The sequence below is a fragment of the Squalius cephalus genome (genome assembly GCF_949319135.1).
Source record: "Squalius cephalus genome assembly, chromosome: 19".
Classification (NCBI taxonomy): domain Eukaryota; kingdom Metazoa; phylum Chordata; class Actinopteri; order Cypriniformes; family Leuciscidae; genus Squalius; species Squalius cephalus.
Genome location: NC_137140.1, coordinates 13,790,607 through 13,810,762, shown reverse-complemented (window position 1 = coordinate 13,810,762; position 20,156 = coordinate 13,790,607). Strand labels below are relative to the sequence as shown.

The 20,156-nt window shown below is 39.6% G+C and overlaps 1 protein-coding gene and 1 long non-coding RNA gene across 2 annotated transcripts in view; one reads left to right on the top strand and one right to left on the bottom strand.

Annotated features, from left to right (window-relative positions):
* The window catches only part of plxdc1 (plexin domain containing 1), a 629,959-nt gene that overhangs the window by 338,520 nt on the left and 271,283 nt on the right, over positions 1 to 20,156 (bottom strand). The window lies entirely within an intron of this gene.
* LOC307146802 lies at positions 1,141 to 7,512 on the top strand. Its single transcript, XR_013819159.1, has 4 exons — positions 1,141 to 1,290; positions 1,467 to 1,581; positions 5,406 to 5,666; positions 7,305 to 7,512. It is a non-coding gene; the product is annotated as an uncharacterized lncRNA (long non-coding RNA).

The following is a 20,156-nucleotide window of genomic DNA, read 5'->3' as shown; positions in this document are numbered from 1 at the left end:
GCTGTTTACATATACACACTGGGTGTAGTACGTTAAAGTTTACTAGCTTTCAAAGTGTGTGTGTGTTTTATACAAATATGTTTTACTGTGTTTTACGGAATGATAATTTTTCACTGTATTTGTAATACATTAAAATATATTATTTTCATACTGAATGGTTTTATAAAAATGTATTTTTATTATACTAATAGTGGCTCTTATAGTGTTCTTCTAATACATTATAAATAAGCTGATATTATATTTAAAATATACTGGGAACACATTAATGTGAAGCTTAAAATATACTTAAGCTGTAGTTCTAAAACATATTTAAAGTGTATTAAAAATACAATTTAAAGAAGTGCTATTAAATTACACTAAATGTACTTAAAATAGGTCCATTTTAACACAATTAAGTATATTAAAATATATTACTATTACCTTAAAATTGAACTTAAATACATATTAAAGTACATTTAGTATACTTTAAGATGTCTCAAAATAACACAATTAAATATATAATTAATACAGTACACTTAAAATACATTAAGTATATCAAAATAAGAACAATTTAAATATATTTCCTTTTCACCTGGGAAGGCTTAAAAAATTGCAAATTATCAACTTGAAGATGCAGCACTGGCCCAATGGGGCAGGTGAAAGTTCCTGCAACTGGCCCAAGTATCTTTCACGCTGGCCCCGGGCCATCAGGCAGTCCTTATTGTCGAGCCCTGCTGTATAATTATTTTTGAAAACACTAAAAAGTTTGGTTATTTTCCACAACTCACTAGTTGAAATGTGTATTTTGTGTTTCTGTTAGTTTCTTTTAGATCAAATGAATAGAAAAACTGTACCTGTCTCCAGCTCCACCTTAAGACAGTAAGTTCTTCAGCAACTTCACTGTAAGTTGACAGTTCATTGTTGATTCAATTGAGTTCAATAAGGCCACATTTATACTGCAGGTCTTGATGCCCAATTCCGATTTGTTGACCATATCTGAATTTATTTTATTTTTTGGACCAGCTTCTTTAATTTAAAAGTGACCCATATGCAATTACACCATGCACTTGGTGAAATAACCCAAGGTAGACGTACTGACCTGTTCTTGAAACAGGAAGTTAAATTTATCTGGTGCTGTTTGTTACTTCCTTCTCGTTTAAGGATGTTTGGTGCCACAAAATTGGTACAGTGATTGAGTTACCAATTGGCCAAACTACAAAAATGATGAGAGAGTGAACGGGGCAGTGAAAAATTCTGAGGAACCTGGACCTGACTAGAAAAGATATGATGCCAGAGTTATTAAATCATGTGGTATGCTATTTTCTTTTTAAATAATCTAAATAGCTTTTGTAAGCAAATATCAAAGTATTTTGCCAATATGTTATATGGGAAGAAAATCCTTTTAATTACATTCTCATATTGTTCTTTTTTACTCTATTAATTTGAAGGTCTACTGAAGTTTAACATGTAGGCTATTTATTTTTTAGATGACTACTCTGTGGCACGACAACTCTTGAAGAAAGCTCTAAATTGCAACACATCAGATCTACAGTCTGAAGAGGAAGAGGAGGAGATTCGGCCAAAAAGAAGGCCAAAGCCGATGTTAGTATACGTATGTTATCCTTTATATTTTACATTAACTTTTTGGCCTCTATATTTTCTCAAAAACATAATTTAGTGTTATGATATGAACCTGACAACCACCACACGTAAAGCCAGCTGAAATAGAGTTAAATGGACAGTATGTTTTCTGGTTTCTCAGAGAAACCATTCTCAACCAATTACATTGATTTACAACTTAAGTTCTTAGGCCAGTGAAAATTTTTATGTAATTACATTTACATTTATGCATTTGGCAGACGTTTTTATCCAAAGCAACTTACATTGCATTTTAAAGGTGCTCTAAGTGATGCGACGCGTTTTTTAGGCCAAAACATTTTTTGTCACATACAGCAAACATCTCCTCACTATCCGCTAGCTGCCTGTCCCCTGAACACACTGTAAAAAAACGCGGTCTCTCTAGACACCACAGGCTCCACAAACGGCAACAAAAACAAACTGGGCTCACCCGCACCCCGAAACATAATAAACAGAGTTCCAGCCAATAACCGACAAGAAGTATTGGAGGGTGGGGTTTGCGGGGTTAGTGCGCGTGCACGTGAAGGGTGTGTGTTGAGGAGAGAGAAGCATGAAGAGGGAAGTTTGAATTATGGCCGACACACGACCAAAGAGACGACGTTCCGACGAACAAATTGCAAAGAAGAGGGACAAGGATAAGTGACAAGGATAAGGAACGCGCGAAGTCCCGAATTTACATCGGAAAAACCTTCGAAAGGTGGCGAGAACTCCGCCGGCAGAAGGGCTTCCAATCCGACATATAGTTGCTCTGTTTTTGGCAGAACAGGTCAATCCATTTTTCTTTCTAAACTGACGTTCATGTTCGCCAAACCAACACAAGGATGTAATTAGCTAGATTTATGCAGTCAGCGTTAACTTTGGTGAATACAACATGTATGTTTCTAGCAGCGATCAATCTCTATTGTAAATGATCAAGCAAATTCACAACAGACAATTTGTGTGAATGATTGTTTTCACCCACTGTTTGTTATGAATTTGAATGTTCATTTATAGGCTATTGACAACGTTGACTAAATTTGTTTACGACGCCCCCGTTGTTTATGCTGTAACGACAATGGGTCTGTTATGGGAATTTATTAGCTCAAATGAGAGGTAATATTCATAAGATATGAATATGCATATGCCGTTTACACAAATTAAATTATTCCAAGTAGGGAATAGATCAGACCTCGACGTATATCAATGATTACACGATTACTCGTAGTAATCACTGGTATAGGTAGATAGAATTATATTTTAATCAGGGGAAATTCAGATAGGAGTTAATGCTCATTTATCATGCGAACCATCCGTCCGGCAGATCGGATGCACAATTTCTGAACAAAAACCTATTGTCTTTAACACCGACAAATAACCCTTTCCTGTGGCCACAAATAATTGGTTATTTTCGTGTTTAGACAACTTAGATATTTTAATTGTAAAATGATGGTAGAGCTGGTAGGCAATAACACTTTCAGGGATTTCAGTAATGGCACAATATGAGACAGATTCAATTCATAAAGATTATAGGTTTTTAATCAAGCAACTAAGATTACATGTACTATTTCAATCACGCAGGAGTAAATATGCATAACAAACAAACAATATAGCGATCGCAAATAAGGAATAAAATAAAATAAAATAAAATAAAAGGTTAAGAGAGAGGAAGAGCAAAATGGGAGAGGAAGAGAATGAGAGAGAGAATAAGAGTGAGAATAATAAGAGTGAGAATAAGAATGATTTTATGTGTGTGTAAGTTGGTAGCGTTTTAAGAAGATGTGGGTGTGTGTCTGGTAGCACGTGGTTGTGTGTTTACCTAGTAACGCGTGCGTGCGTGTGGATGTGTGTGTGTGTGGGTGAGAGAGTGTAAGTGTGAGTGAGAGAATTTAGAGAAAGGCAGAAACAGTTTAGAACATTCCTTCACAACGAAACCCCAACAATTTCTAGTAATTTTTCGACAACTTAAACAGCATTTCTTTCAGATTGCGAATTTAAGGATTTACTTTACTCTGTCTGGAGATTGGCCCTCTGTGTGTGCGGCGGCGAAGACAAAGGAACCTGGAACACGTGGTAGAAGCGTCGTCACGGCAACGTGGTTACGATGGTAACTCAGAGCGTTTGTTAACTTTAGCCAAAGATGATTTTAGCCTTAAGTTGGTGACGTTGGTTTGTAAGAAATTATCAAACTGAGGTAAAACTATCAAAGAAGAAAGACTTATAATAACGAAAATAAAAAACAAATGAAGGTTTCTTGGAAGAAGGTAGGAAGAAGGCAGGTCTCTCTCTGGCGAACTGCCCAGAGTAGAGCGTGGTTCCATGTTATGAAGGGAACCACGTCACGCCTCCTCACGCACCTACTCCAATCGTTTGGTCGGATGTGTGTGGCGCCAAACTTTCTTTGTTCGCTAATTACACGCCCTCTGGAGCGGATAAACTTGGTTATAGAACATTGATAACCTGGTATAAATGAAAGAATGCATAATTTCCTACGTTGAGTTAAGAATTCAACACCGTTGGTTCTTCCTGAACACAATGATACCACGGACCGTGGTTCTGGCAGTTAATAACACAGAGTTACATGATCCCTCAATATAATAAGCATTTCACTTTTCGATTTTAGCATAAAACTTAGTTATAGCGGTCTTCCATATAAGGACCATAACATACAGTACGAATACATTTCAAAAATATATAGAAAAGAGTGATTTTGATCATAATGTCCAGGGTCGTAAGCTTCTCTGTGTTTTGTGTGTGCGTAAAGTTCTCTTCAGCTCAAGAGTTCGTGTCCGTTGCGTGACCTGGTTCTCCCCCCCCCCCCCCTTTTCTCGAGGGGGGAATCAGTATGTATGTATTGTATGTATGTGCGTTTTACAATCAATGGGCTTTTGGTCGAACATCTGTTTAACAGTCCGTGGTTTGTTTGTGAGATGTTCAATGCTGTGAAAATCCCTGGAGAGAAGCAGATTTTCAGACTTTCTGGCACCTCCTTATTCGGCAAATCAGTCGAACAGAAGGGTTTCTTGTTTACTGTGATGAGATTTAATGGTTCTCGGATCAGAGATCGATGATTTATGTAAATAGCAGGCGCCAATTGGTCTGCACGTCCTGCTCGTTGGAATCTTAAGACAATAGAGGTGTTTGTATATGATGATTCCAGTAAGTTGATTAGGTCCCAGACTAGAGGGGGTTTGATCACGGGGTAATTTTAGTAATTTAATCATATAGAGAGAGCTGACAATCTGATCATCTTACTTTGCGTTACAATGCTCACTGGGAAACGCGAAGCTAACGTTATCTTGCTATTATTGCGTCATTGTATGGGAGCTATAGTTATAACCTCAGGTGGCGAAACAATTTTAAGATAATGTTTCTCTTTTTCTGCATTCTGTTCTGTAATATATAAAAGCATTTATCTAACTTGGCGACATTACACATTGAATGAAGTATCAGTAAAACTTAACTTTGTTTGTAGTGACTATTTTGACTTTCCTTTATGTCGGAAGGGAGGGGAGGAGGGAGGAGACGGGATGAGGAGGAGGGAGGGTCTAGCTTGCCTCCGTTTTGTTTGACAACAATTCGAATGTCAACAAGAAGTAACGTCTCCCAGGATCGCTTAGAGCACCTTTAAGGTACACATTTACATTCCTGTCAGTTCTTGCTTCCCCTGGGAATTGAACCCATGACCTTAGCATTGCAAGCGCCAACACTCTACTGTTTGAGCTACAGGAAGGCTTTACATTTATTATTATTATTAATAAGAGTAATTAATAAGATGTTTACTGCTTGTTTTTTTCCACCCTAATTTATAGTAATTTCTTGGGAGACTCTGATGAGAGCGAGGAGGAAGATGCTCGTAAAAAGAGAGGCAAACTTTTAACACAACCATCAGCTCCTGTTATTGCACCACCACCTTTTATCCTAAGTAGCGGCACAGCTGCTCCACCTCCACCCATTTCTCCGCCTCACTGTTCACAGAGACCAGCAGAAGAGCAAACCCCTTCTGCAAGCAGGGTCTACAGACCTACCTGGCGGGGGGGGAAGATGTGGATCAGACAGTATTGCCTGCTCTGGTGAGCAATACCTCATTAGATACAAGACTCAAATAGAGTTTATTTTGTTAGCTTTTTTATTTTTATGCATGCTTAGTCCTGTGTCAAATTTACTATTTAACTTTTATCATATTTAGTCAACCTTATCCTGGTTTTGTTTAGTTCTTTTTTTAGTCAACTAAACTTATGGGCATTCAAGTTTTATTCAAGGAAAACGTAAAATTTTTTGTCACGCTGTATAATGGTTAAAATTATAATCACTTAATCATTTTAGTTGAGCTTCTGTTTGTGTTTGTGCCAAATTCTTTAGGGAGTCTATTAAAGTCTGTAGTTTTCTTATGTCTCATTAGAACTACAGAAACGCGACCCGATCTGGCAATCTTACATAGCGTGGTTATAGCAGATAAAGGACCGCAAAGCTGAGGCAGAAGTGCCTTTCACCCTGTTACGACTTGACATTATTTTAAAGGAGACATATCATGCTTTTAAATCGTTCCTTTTTACATATAAATCATACATTTGTGGTCTATATAAAGCGGAACTGCAATGCTTGGGTCTGAATTCCTCATTATTATAGCTCCACAGGCCCCTTTTCTACCCCTTTTCTGATGTGCGTCTGAGAGCAACTCGTTTTGGTGCGGTCTCTTTAAATACAATTGAGACACTTCATACCCCGCCCCCTCTCCTGGATGCAGCGGTGACACTCGGTTCAACTCCACCCCGTTCGGCCATTTTTGTAGTTTGGTAGCAGAGATACGATTATCTAGCGGCACAGAAACTTTTTATTCACACGTTATTAACAAAATGTCAACAACGGAAGACTTGTCCAGCCAGCCTTACATGTTCGAGCCAGAGTCGGAGCCGGAGCGAGATGAAAATGAAGACGACGAACCTGCAGAACAACGTCTTCATATGGATGTATCGCAATGGTGTGTTACTGTATTTACACATGAAACTTTGGTCTTCCGACCTTTTACCACAGTGTCGATTTATTTTGATTAATATGTGCGAGGGAGAGAGAGCAAGATAGCGCCTAGTTTGGAGACGGTGTCTTGTTTACACTTTCGCCTGGCTCCGAAGAGAGAGAGAGAGCGCGACCGGGTCTCTCTCTCTGCTCGTTCTTTCAGTTAAACATGTCCTGTCCTGTCACAAGCGCGGCAGTTCATCTACATTAGACGGTGTAATGAAGCGTGTGGGTTACTACATCCAACAACCGAACATTTTAACTTACCCTCTCGTAACTTCTGCATCTTTTAGCTTGGACTACAAAATTGCAGCGAGAAATAAAAATGGCGGATTGCTCGAAGTGTTGGGCCGGAAGTCAATGTCCTTATTTGGCAGTTCCGCTGCAAATACTGTGACGTAATAGTTCACAAAACGTCATAGATAACAGAAAAATCGGAACAGGTTGAAAAATAAGGCCAAAACAGAATATAAAGATATCAACGAAGCACCTGAGGAGAATAATTTAAACTTTTCTGTACTTCTAAACACTCCAAATATACAACAAAATGCATTTAAGGGCTAAAAAAGTGGATTTAGCATGATATGTCCCCTTTAAGTTAAAAAAATAATTATGTCTATCCTCTAAAAAACAACATCCTGGTAGCTTCAATGTGATTTCATGACATGTAATGAAAATCTGCTTATGTATTACAGGTGCTGTGAGAAAGAGCCATGTCTCCCGTGCCGCCACCGATGACGACATTACAAAACATGTAATCTGGTGGTTCAGCCTGGCATCAGATAGGGGAAGCTCAAGGAGCCAGAGCCCCTGTCAGCAAACCTTGACCCAACAGTAGTGAAAAAAAATACTTTATCATTTTAGTGTAATGTTTTTCACTAAATAAAATGATGTTCTTGGTACAATTTATGGTTGATTTCATTTTTTTCTGTATTGTCTATTCAATGTATACATGAATAAAACTATTAAAAAAAATTTGTAAATACATTTATAGTCTGTAATAACCTATTTTGTTATTGTTAGTTGGCTAAAAAATATTAATGTTTAAAGATTTCATGTTTTATTCATACCCATTTAATCCCACCGGTCACAATAGTGACAGTAAAAAAATGTTTCATTTCTAAGGCTATAAAAATTTTACTGAATGATCTATCAATGCATTTCCAGCAGATATTGAAATAATAAAGGGTCTCAATGACATTTGTGCAGTGTCGCATGTTTACTGTAAATTGTCACATGACCAGAGCTGTTTACTTCCTGTTTGCGCCAAGAGAAGAGGATGGCAGCAAGAAAGCTCCCAAAGAAAAGGGTGGTAAAGTATGTTAACATAAAGATAGGACATAGATTTTTGGTACACATCATGTTTAAGGTGTCTAGTATTGATATATGCATTTGCAATTACTCAACTTTGTTTAATGTGGTCATAGAACTCACAAACATGTCAACGGCAACAATAGTGACCGGTGGGATAACCCATTGTACCTACATACTAATACACATAGGCTAACTGTTCTACCTTACTTTCTACCTAATTTTACACACACACACACACACACACACACACACACACACACGGTCACGTCTCTTCTGATGTCTGATCTCCACACACACACACACACACAGAGACAGAAACTCACACACACACACAGACAGAAACTCACACACACACACAGTCACGTCTCCTCTGATGTCTGATCACACACACACACACACACACACACAAACAAACACACACACACACACGGTCACGTCTTCTCTGATGTCTGATCTCCACACACACACAGACACACACACAGACACAAACACACATACACAAACACACACACACATGGTCACGTCTCCTCTGATGTCTGATCTCCACACACACACCCACCCACACACACACAAAAAAACATACACATAAAAACACACAAACACACTGCACAGGTCAAATAGACCTATATTAAATCAATACAATGGTTGATACAACACAGTATCCCACCGGTCACAATTGTGACCGATCATAAAATACACTTTTTCACACACTTTTCCATGAAAATTTCAAAAAATTATGATTGATTGTTTCAAAGGGATACTAATGACACATGATTTGGATATTTTTGTGTCTGGGAAAAATTTGGGATTAAATGGGTTAATAAAGGCAGATACATAACTATTCAAGCTTTTATAGAGCAATCCAGTCTAATGTTCGTCCACCATTAGATTTTAAATATATCTGTAGCTATAGTTTTGGCCAGATAATCAGGCAGTGTGGGGAAAAAAGTGGCATTGCAGACGGAATTTTATGAACGGGTCCAAAACGGACCCGGAGCGGATATGCGACTCATTCGCGGATCCAAAGCGAAGCCGGGGCGAATGTACCCATTTATGTACGGATACGCAAAGGGACCGCAGCGGTGTCGGACCGGATCCGGCGCGGTGTGCAAGTGGACGCAGTTTCGGATCCGCTTTCTGGATCCGTACCAGAGTTCACTGTACCTCCGCGGCGGATGCGTTTCGTAGTCAGTTTGCTGTCTGGGCCCCCATGACAGGAAAAAAAAAAACCTTATTTAATTCCGCCGCTTTCCAGCGCTTGCGCAGCGCACCCACGTCACACACCAGGAAGCGCGCGCGCCCTCAGATCACTTGGACGCTTGGACGTGTTTTTTTTTCCCTGTCATGGGGGCTGAGAGTGGACGGAGGAGCTGAACACGCAGCGCCGGATGAAATTCTATGAAGCCTCTATGCGGGTAAATAAGGGGAATTTATGTCGGTTGATAGGTTAAAGAAGTATAGGAAAGTGTCAATGGTCCATTTCTGAGATAGATGGCGGTAATGCACATATTTGTTTGCGATCTGCCGTAAAAAAAAACAAGAAGAAGAAAGCGCCGGAAGCGCATGCGCCCTCAGATCACTTGGATGTGGTTGTGTACAAGAGGTAAAAAACTGCAGCAGCCTATCGAGAGAGACCCCTCATGACGTCATGTCCAATGAGGCCGCTTCGCGCCCACTACGTCACGTCCCGCCGGAACGGGTGTGGCTTAGGCTTATAAATATAGCTCGATAGGCTGATCGAATCTGGTTTTTCATCGCCGAAGCGAGCCAGAGCGTGATGCATGCACGGCAAGATACGCAGTACTCGTTCCCTCTTCTAGAGAGAACCGAGGTTACGTTAGTAACCGAGTACGTTCTCTTACGAGAGGTCTCTCGTACTGCGTAAGTATCTTACGCTAGGGGAATATAGTGCACGATCACCAGGGAACTCACAGAGAGTCCGGGAAAAAAGGGTCTAGAACAGCATTTTTTCCCAGATTTAGTAGCGTCCTATAAGGCGCAAATTACATTAACCCTCTGGGGTCGACAAACGCAGCCGCACGTTTTGCTGGATTTTCTTCACATTGTAGCACAATAAAATTAAATTACTCTGTCATTTATGGTCATACAGAAAAAAGAAATAATCTGTGATATTTCTACTTTTGTATGTGTCCACTTACAATCAAATCAAAACATTGTGCTTTTGTAAAATAAAGAAAATAAACAGGGTGTGCTTTCTGCCTCCCCGTCGCGGTGAACTTTTTTTTCTTGAGCACGTCTATAAACTGAAACCAAACTCAGCGAATACTTGTCACACATTTATGAGCCACATACCTTTATAAACATATAAGTGTGTACTTTTTAAATGATCGGATTCAAACTGAAAACAAATATTCTCTGTTTAAGTAATTTGTATAAAACCAACAAGATGTCCAGCTTCTCAAACGCTTCCTAATTATTTTTAATTTGTCTACATGGAACGCGATCGCGCTCATTACCTCAAAAACAAAGCACGAAAAAACTTCACAAGTCTCTGCTTTTCGTCGAGTTTGAAAGACGTGCCGTGAGCTTACATTGGATTTACCTCAGAAGAAGAAGAACGCGATTTGAAGACAAGAAAGATGTAAGGTAAGAAATTCTTACATATTAGTTTGTTATTGTTGCATAAATTTCACATTGCAGTTGAACTGTTGCTAGATATATGGTGAATATTACAATATTTAGACCCGTGTTTACTGTTACTGTGTTTGTGGATATCTGCTCAAACGTAGATATGTATATGGTAACCATAATGTTTTATATTTGAGCGCGATCGCATGTTTTTACTATTATCTCATTTCATATCATCATAACGAATGGAAACATTTGAAGTAACATGATAATCAATATATTTTTCTCTAGCTTAGTTGTTACTGAAATCTTTTGGAAGATTTATAGGCTGCTATAGGTTATTGTTATTATTATTTTATGCAGCACTGCGCATAGCCTATGCCTACAAGGCACAACAAACCTGGTGTTCATTATATTATATATTGTTGGAAACATTTGTGTGTGTGTGTGTGTATATTCTGTGAATTTTAAAAAGCAATTTTTACCAGAAAAATCTAAAATTTATTCCCCAAATCGTGCAGGCCTTTCTCTTGATATCAGTATGTTCACTTTTTTTTTTTTTTCAGGGCCCAGATGCCACTGAGTCCTGCTGACTTCAACATTCACATTGAGTCTCTGTACATGAACATGGTAAAGTGAAAATCAAACACCTTGGAAATGAAAGGTATGTACAATGTTTTTAGGAATGGCAGAAAGGTCTCTGTCTTTGGATCATTGTTTTCAATAAGTGCTTTTTTGTCATTTGTTGTGTATCTTTGGATTATGTTGTGTAGTAAATAAATCCAAACAATCAAAAAGCCATTCTTTTTTAAATCTCCTCATTCTTTGTGAAAGGTTGTTCAGAATGATAGGGCCTGATAGCTCCTAATAGGGCCGTTAGGGGAGGGTCTATGTCTTTCTCAGGTGTGAAAAGCTTACATATTAATGACCTCCCGCATAAAGCTTTCTCACACAAAACACGTCGTACAAATTTTAAATCAATATATTGTCTTCTCTGAATGAGCAGTCAGGGTGATTTTCACATAGTTTTGGAGAAAATATTCTAGGCTACGTCATACAATTTTCAAAAGTCTTGTGAAGAAATAATCAGTATGGGTTTCATGGCCTTATTTCAGTGAGAATTTTTTTTTTGTATTTTCACAAACCATGCATAAATGTCATTATCTCAAAACTACAAACTTTTATATACATGCTGCTGATATATTATTGTAGCAGAGTTTGTGCTGAATACAGTGTAATTAGACTTTAGCCATGAAAATGTCACAAGTAACAGAAATAACCACAAATGTCAGAAGTCAGAGCATGTCAGAGTCAGTTTTCCTACTATGGTAAATTGCATAGGGATATTTTATTGAACATAGCTCTGGATCACAGTGTCATAGAGACAAGGGGGCGGGCTCATTTTACTCAGACGACCAATCAGTCTCTCAGGATCATTGTGAAGCTATCAAGCCACGCCCTAGCAACCATTTAGAGCACCTTAGCAACAAGTCCCATAGACTTCCATTGAAAGAGATCAAAGGGATATCTCCCGACTGAATTGTCATACAAACACGAGGGTGGTCTCATTTGACTCGGGGTAGCAAACGGCCAATCATGAATCACCTCAACACTTCCTAGCCCCTCCATAGCAACCATTGTCGAGCACCTTAGCAACCAAAATCCAAAGAGGGATATCTTCCATTCTGAATGTCAGAGAGGCATGGGAGTTGGTTTATATCATTCAAAGTGTCAAGAAGCCTTTGCAGTTTCATCATTGGCAACTGTCAAGCAACTCCATAACAACCAAAAAGAGTACCCTAGCAACCGTTTAGCAAAACGTATATCTCTGCATCAAAACAACGTATAGAGATGGGACTTGGCTCTTTTGACTAAATCATGATAAACTATGATAAATCATGCTAGAATCAGTAAATCATACTTGAAGATGGTAAATCATGGTATACTATAGTAAATCATGGTAAACTATGGTAAATTATCCTAGAATCATAGTAAATCATACTAAAACATGGTAAATCATGGTATACTATAGTAAATCATAGTAAACTATGGTAAATCGTGGTAAATCATGGTAAACTATTGTAAATCATGGTATACTATAGTAAATCATGGTAAACTAGGGTAAATCATGGTAAATCATGGTAAACTATGATAAATCATGCTAGAATCAGTAAATCATACTTGAACATGGTAAATCATGGTATACTATGGTAAATCTTGGTAAACTATGATAAATCATGCTAGAATCAGTAAATCATACTTGAACATGATAAATCATGGTATACTATAGTAAATCATGGTAAACTATGGTAAATCGTGGTAAACTATGATAAATCATGCTAGAATCAGTAAATCATACTTGAACATGGTAAATCATGGTATATTATAGTAAATCATGGTAAACTATGGTAAATCGTGGTAAATCATGGTAAACTATGGTAAATCATGGTAAACTATGGTAAATCATGCTAGAATCAGTAAATCATACTTGAACATGGTAAATCATGGTATACTATAGTAAATCATGGTAAACTATAGTAAATCATGGTAAATCATGGTAAACTATGGTAAATCATGGTAAACTATGGTAAATCATGCTAGAATCAGTAAATCATACTTGAACATGGTAAATCATGGTATACTATAGTAAATCATGGTAAACTATGGTAAATCATGGTAAACTATGATAAATCATGCTACAATCATAGTAAATCATACTAGAACATGGTAAATCATGGTATACTATAGTAAATCATGGTAAACTATGGTAAATCGTGGTAAATCATGGTAAACTATGGTAAATCATGCTTGAATAATAGTAAATCATACTTGAACATGGTAAATCATGGTATACTATAGTAAATCATGCTAAACTATGGTAAATCGTGGTAAATCATGGTAAACTATGGTAAATCATGCTAGAATCAGTAAATCATACTTGAACATGGTAAATCATGGTATACTATAGTAAATCATGGTAAACTATGGTAAATCGTGGTAAATCATGGTAAACTATGGTAAATCATGGTAAACCATGCTAGCAACATGGTAAAATATACAACAATATGATAATCATGCTAGCATGATGCTAGCAAAAGGCTAATAATGCTAACATTATGCTAGCTACATGCTAATCATGCTAACATGATGCTAATAATGCTAGCATGATACTAGCTACATGCTAATCATGCTAGCTTCTTGCTACAAACATGCTAGCAAACATGTTATTCACGTTAGCATCTTGTTAAAAAATATGCCAGCATCATGCTAATCATGTTAGCTTTCGCTAAAAACATGCTATCATGATGCTAGCAACATGCTAATCATATTAGCATCATGCTAGCTACATGCTAATCATGCTAGCAACATGCTATCATTATGTTAGTCACATGCTTATCATGCTAGCATGATGCTAATTTTGTTATCATCTTGTTAAAAATTAGCTAACCGCACCCTAGCAACCGAGTGGCGAGTTTTGCCACTGCAAGCACCACTCACATTTTCTTCAGGGAATGTACATTCTAGTTAATGGTGCTTGCCAAAGGCAAGGCATCATTAGTGTTCTCTTGCATACTTATTATTAGTGGTGCTTGCTGAAAGCAAGGCATCACTATTGTTATTGCTCATACTTATTTTTAATGGTGCTTGCTGAAAGCAAGGTATCATTAGTGTTCTCTTGCATACTTATTATTATTATTAGTGGTGCTTGTTGAAAGCAAGGCATCACTAGTGTTCTCTTGCATACTTATTATTAGTGGTGCTTGCTGAAAGCAAGGCATCACTATTGTTATTGCTCATACTGAAAGCAAGGCATCATTAGTGTTCTCTTGCATACTTATTAATGGTGCTTGCCAAAGGCAAGGCATCATTAGTGTTCTCTTGCATACTTATTAAGTTGGCTTGAGAGAGCCAACTTACTGAAATCCTATTTAAACTTAATATTATTAAGTTGGCTTGAGAGAGCCAACTTACTGATATTGTATTTAAACTTATTAAGTTGGCTTGAGAGAGCCAACATATTGAAATCCTATTTAAACTTATTATTATTATTAAGTTGGCTTGAGAGAGCCAACTTACTGAAATCCTATTTAAACTTATTATTATTAAGTTGGCTTGAGAGAGCCAACTTACTGAAATCCTATTTAAACTTATTAAGTTGGCTTGAGAGAGCCAACTTACTGAAATCCTATTTAAACTTATTATTATTATTATTATTATTAATGGTGCTTGCCAAAGGCAAGGCATCATTAGTGTTCTCTTGCATACTTATTATTATTCTTCTTATTAGTGGTGCTTTTCAAAGCAACACTATTGTTATTGCTCATACTTAAATTCCACACAAAGTTTGGCGCGTAATGCGCCCCGCAATGTTTGTCTCAGATCCCTGAGTGAGGTGTCAAATCGACCGGCTCATTGAGGAGAGGTGTGCTATGACTTTTCTAAGCGATCGGGTGTACGATGTTCGCACAGCGGACGAAAAAGCGGCCAAAAAAGTCCCATTGACTTAACATGGGGAGTTCTAAAAACATTTGAATCCCAACTGCCGTTTTCACACACACAGACTCCAAAGGGCCTGACACCCCTGCGTGTCTCCCTCTCTCTCTCCCTCAGAGGATTTATATTATCAAGCAACCAATAAGTAATGGCCTAAAATATTCTTAGCCACACCCTAGCAACCAGTTACAGCACCCTAGCAACCACTAAGAGCTCCCTAGCAACCACCCTAAACCAAAATTTTTTTTTTTACATTTTTTTGTATTTTTTAAAGCAATATTACACTCGTGGCCTTGCGATATCGCTCCATGCTTGTGCCTATTCGGCCAAGTGCCGTACTGAAGGCACTCGCAACCACCCAGAACACCCTAGCAACTGCTTTTTAAAAAAAATTTAAAGCAATATTACACTCGTGGCCTTGCGAAATCGCTCCATGCTTGTGCCTATTCGGCCATAGTGCCTATTCGGCCGTACTGAAGGCACTCGCAACCACCCAGAACACCCTAGCAACTGCCTAGCAACCACCCAGAACACCTAGCAACTACACCATTGACTTATAATGGTGTAGGACGGCCCATGAAACATTGAAACATCCTACACATTGCATAGGGATTTTGTATTGAACGTAGCTCTGGATCACAGTGTCAGAGAGACGAGGGGGCGGGCTCATTTTACTCAGACGACCAATCAGTATCTAAGAATCATTGTGAAGCTATTAAGCCACGCCCTAGCAACCAATTAGAGCACCTTAGCAACAAGTCCCATAGACACTCGCAACCAACCAGAACACCCTAGCAACTGCCTAGCAACCACCCAGAACACCTAGCAACTACCTAGCAACCACCCAGAACACCCTAGCAACTGTCTTGCAACCACCCAGAACACCTAGCAACCACCCAGAACACTCTAGCAACTGCCTAGCAATGCCTAGCATCCACCCAGAATACCCTAGCAACTGCCTAGCAACACCCTAGCAACCACCAAGAACACCCTAGCAACTGCCTAGCAACCACCCTGAACCCTCTAGCAACCGCCTAGCAACCACCCAGAACACCCTAGCAACCACCTAGCAACACCATAGCAACCACCCAGAACACCCTAGCAACCGCCTAGCAACACCATAGCAACCACCCAGAATACCCTAGCAACCGCCTAGCAACACCATAGCAACCACCCAGAATACCCTAGCAACTGCCTAGCAACGCCCTAGCAACCACCCAGAATACCCTAGCAACCACCTAGCAACACCATATCAACCACCCAGAACACCCTAGCAACTGCCTAGCAACGCCCTAGCAACCACCAAGAATACCCTAGCAACCGCCTAGCAACCACCCAGAATACCCTAGCAACCGCCTAGCAACACCATAGCAACCAACCAGAACACCCTAGCAACCACCTAGCAACCACCCAGAATACCCTAGCAACCGCCTAGCAACACCATAGCAACCAACCAGAACACCCTAGCAACCGCCTAGCAACCACCAAGAATACCCTAGCAACCGCCTAGCAACACCATAGCAACCACCCAGAACACCCTAGCAACCGCCTAGAAACAGCATAGCAACCACCCAAAAGACCCTAGCAACCGCCTAGCAACCACCCAAAAGACCCTAGCAACCGCCTAGCAAAAAAACGTTGTGGTCCAAACTTTCTCAAGCCAACTTAAAGTTTGTCTCGACGAACTTTTGCATCTAGTTAAGTTGGCTTGAGAGAGCCAACTTACTGAAATCCTATTTAAACTTATTAGTGGTGCTTTTCAAAGCAACACTATTGTTATTGCTCATACTTAAATTCCACACAAAGTTTGGCGCGTAATGCGCCCCGCACCGTTTGTCTCAGATCCCTGAGTGAGGTGTCAAATCGACCGGCTCATTGAGGAGAGGTGTGCTATGACTTTTCTAAGCGATCGGGTGTACGATGTTCGCACAGCGGACGAAAAAGCGGCCAAAAAAGTCCCATTGACTTAACATGGGGAGTTCTAAAAACATTTGAATCCCAACTGCCGTTTTCACACACACAGACTCCAAAGGGCCTGACACCCCTGCGTGTCTCCCTCTCTCTCTCCCTCAGAGGATTTATATTATCAAGCAACCAATAAGTAATGGCCTAAAATATTCTTAGCCACACCCTAGCAACCAGTTACAGCACCCTAGCAACCACTAAGAGCTCCCTAGCAACCACCCTAAACCAAAATTTATTTTTTTTTACATTTTTTTGTATTTTTTAAAGCAATATTACACTCGTGGCCTTGCGATATCGCTCCATGCTTGTGCCTATTCGGCCAAGTGCCGTACTGAAGGCACTCGCAACCACCCAGAACACCCTAGCAACTGCTTTTTAATTTTTTTTTAAAGCAATATTACACTCGTGGCCTTGCGAAATCGCTCCATGCTTGTGCCTATTCGGCCATAGTGCCTATTCGGCCGTACTGAAGGCACTCGCAACCACCCAGAACACCCTAGCAACTGCCTAGCAACCACCCAGAACACCTAGCAACTACACCATTGACTTATAATGGTGTAGGACGGCCCATGAAACATTGAAACATCCTACACATTGCATAGGGATTTTGTATTGAACGTAGCTCTGGATCACAGTGTCAGAGAGACGAGGGGGCGGGCTCATTTTACTCAGACGACCAATCAGTATCTAAGAATCATTGTGAAGCTATCAAGCCACGCCCTAGCAACCAATTAGAGCACCTTAGCAACAAGTCCCATAGACACTCGCAACCAACCAGAACACCCTAGCAACTGCCTAGCAACCACCCAGAACACCTAGCAACTACCTAGCAACCACCCAGAACACCCTAGCAACTGTCTTGCAACCACCCAGAACACCTAGCAACCACCCAGAACACTCTAGCAACTGCCTAGCAATGCCTAGCATCCACCCAGAATACCCTAGCAACTGCCTAGCAACACCCTAGCAACCACCAAGAACACCCTAGCAACTGCCTAGCAACCACCCTGAACCCTTTAGCAACCGCCTAGCAACCACCCAGAACACCTAGCAACCACCCAGAACACTCTAGCAACTGCCTAGCAATGCCTAGCATCCACCCAGAATACCCTAGCAACTGCCTAGCAACACCCTAGCAACCACCAAGAACACCCTTGCAACTGCCTAGCAACCACCCTGAACCCTCTAGCAACCGCCTAGCAACCACCCAGAACACCCTAGCAACCACCTAGCAACACCATAGCAACCACCCAGAACACCCTAGCAACCGCCTAGCAACACCATAGCAACCACCCAGAATACCCTAGCAACCGCCTAGCAACACCATAGCAACCACCCAGAATACCCTAGCAACTGCCTAGCAACGCCCTAGCAACCACCCAGAATACCCTAGCAACCACCTAGCAACACCATATCAACCACCCAGAACACCCTAGCAACTGCCTAGCAACGCCCTAGCAACCACCAAGAATACCCTAGCAACCGCCTAGCAACCACCCAGAATACCCTAGCAACCGCCTAGCAACACCATAGCAACCAACCAGAACACCCTAGCAACCACCTAGCAACCACCCAGAATACCCTAGCAACCGCCTAGCAACACCATAGCAACCAACCAGAACACCCTAGCAACCGCCTAGCAACCACCAAGAATACCCTAGCAACCGCCTAGCAACACCATAGCAACCACCCAGAACACCCTAGCAACCGCCTAGAAACAACATAGCAACCACCCAAAAGACCCTAGCAACCGCCTAGCAACCACCCAAAAGACCCTAGCAACCGCCTAGCAAAAAAACGTTGTGGTCCAAACTTTCTCAAGCCAACTTAAAGTTTGTCTCGACGAACTTTTGCATCTAGTTAAGTTGGCTTGAGAGAGCCAACTTACTGAAATCCTATTTAAACTTATTAAGTTGGCTTGAGAGAGCCAACATATTGAAATCCTATTTAAACTTATTATTATTATTAAGTTGGCTTGAGAGAGCCAACATATTGAAATCCTATTTAAACTTATTATTATTATTATTATTATTAAGTTGGCTTGAGAGAGCCAACATATTGAAATCCTATTTAAACTTATTAAGTTGGCTTGAGAGAGCCAACATATTGAAATCCTATTTAAACTTATTATTATTAAGTTGGCTTGAGAGAGCCAACATATTGAAATCCTATTTAAACTTATTATTATTATTAAGTTGGCTTGAGAGAGCCAACATATTGAAATCCTATTTAAACTTATTATTATTATTATTATTATTATTATTCCGAGACTAAAATTTCTATATGAAACTCCTCCTAGAGCTTTAACTCTACATACTCCAAACTCGGCTCAGACACTCAAACTGATCTGACTCGCGTTGCTATATCTTTTCAGACTGATCGGACTTACGGTTTTCCTAAAAATGACGATCAAAACTCGGAAAAACTCCCATTGACTTGCATTGGGGAGTTCTAAAAAATTCAAATTTAGATTCAAACTCACCAACCGACGAAAATTCAAATCAAAATACCTTGAAGACTAAACCAAACTGCCGTTCTATATACTATATCAGCCAATGAGACTCATTTAAACTAATGAACTCTAAACTCATACACTTATAAACTAATTAACTTATAAACTCATGAATTCATAGACTTATGAACTCTTAAACTCATAAATTAATAAACTCTGAACTCTTAAACTCATTTAAACTTATAAACTCTAAACTCATTTAAATTTATAAACTCAAAAACTCATACACTTATAAACTCATCAATTGATACACTTATAAACTCTAAACTCATAAACTCTTGAGTGTGCGTGTGTGTCTGAGTGAGTGTGTGAGCGAGTTAGTGTGTGTGTGTGTGTGTGTGTGTGTGTGCGCGCGTGTGTGTGTGTATTTATACTTATTTATCTATCTATCTGTCATGAACTTCAAACTACTGTAAACTACTTTAAACTTCAAACCACTTTAAACTTCTTACGTTTAAAGCTCCCAGCTCCCAAGCAACTCCATAGCAACCAAACTTGAGTACCCTAGCAACCGTTTTGCAAGACCTATATCTCTGCATCAGAACATCGTATAGAGATGAGGTTTGGCTCTTTTGACTCATGCTAGCAAACAGCACTTCCAACATGCTACACATGCTAGCAGTGAATAGCTACATGCTAATAGCGATTAGTTAAGTGCTAAATCATGCCAAGA